The sequence below is a fragment of the Octodon degus genome, unplaced genomic scaffold (assembly GCF_000260255.1).
Source record: "Octodon degus isolate 3935 unplaced genomic scaffold, OctDeg1.0 scaffold00064, whole genome shotgun sequence".
Taxonomy (NCBI): domain Eukaryota; kingdom Metazoa; phylum Chordata; class Mammalia; order Rodentia; family Octodontidae; genus Octodon; species Octodon degus.
The window spans coordinates 1,838,247-1,839,737 of record NW_004524640.1 but is presented as its reverse complement, the minus strand read 5'-3'; positions in this window follow the sequence as shown (position 1 = coordinate 1,839,737).

Here is a 1,491-nt window from a genome sequence, read left to right as displayed (position 1 = left end):
TATTTATTTACTAAAACTAAGGTAGCCAAGAGATTAGAAGTCTCTCATTAAGCCTAAAAATTCTCATCTGATTACTTGACTCAGATAGAATTTGCTTCTCAGCTTGTGTAGTTATGGACAACACAAGGTTTCCTGAGAGCTAGTGGATTTCCTGCTTCCAGCTGTTTGTTGGCCAGAGGCTGCCCCCATTCCTTCCCATGGGCTCCCTACGTGAGCTTGCTTCACCACAGCATGCAAGCCAAGGCTGCGATGGAGTGTGCTGGTGAACTGTAAATTCTGATCTCAGTGGAGTAGTAAAATCCAGGAAGGAACACTCTCTAACTTTCACTGTTTTCCACTGGGTAGAACAGGACTCTTGGCAACTACTAGGAAGCTGAGATGACTGAGAACCCAGACGGATCTCCTTTGCATAAGCCTGAACACCTCCCTCCTCTGTCCTTGCCACTTCTGGTCCTTCACTTGGAGCCTCCTATGCATACGCTTACCACATAGAGAACCTGTCTGGGGTAAGTAATTCTCCCAGTTTCCCAAGCACCTCCTACCATAGTCTTGACTCTGCTTCATCATCAGTTCCATCCAACAAGCCTCATATCCTTAGACTTCTTCAGATGCCAACCAAACACTAGACTTAGTATCAGTGCAAATCTTCAAGATTCTAGGGAATGTGAGAAAAGGTTTACATGTAAAAAGGAGGGGGGGAGAGGGGTTCAATCCAGAGCATGAAATGGCATGTCTCATGTCTTACAGGTATCCCTTCACCTGACGACTGATGCTCTTGTAGCTTGTTTCATTGAAAGAGGGCTAAAAAATCACATCAGTTCCAATGAGCTGATGATGCCTAAGCTCAACCATTATCCTTCTTCCTAGTTTTCTCACATAGGCTCAGAAAACACAGGAAGACTTAAAGCTGTAGCCAGTGATCAGAGGCAGGGATGCCACGTCTTATGAAAGCTAGGATGTTGGGATGATAGGGTTACTATCACTCAGTAGGACATAAAGTATGACACTGTTTGACCCCAATGTTTAGCCCTAGTTTATAATTCTTGGAAGAGAGAAAAGTCCCTCTGAATATCTTCTCATACATGGAGATTGGGCGGGGATTTCCTTGATCCTGTGCTCTGCCATTAACCTATAATGCAGGATCTTGTACCAGATCCAAGTACTGGTCCCATGATCCTACCTCTTCTTCATTCTACCACATCCCATCTTTACTTGAGATTTTTCAAAACAGGAATCACTTTATCTGCTATCTGAGGGGTATTTAGGCCTTTCATTCTCAGCTATCCTTCCCTATCCTGTGTCTTTGCATTCTACTAAAGTATATCGGATAGCTGTCCTACCACTAGGGCAAAACACATAATGCCTGGAACATAGAGGAGGACTTATAGGACTTATAGATTCAGAGGTATCAGTCTGTGGTTGGCTGCTCCAAGACAGTAACATCATGGCAGAAGGGCCTGGAGGAGCCCAGCTGCTCACATTAGGGCAGAT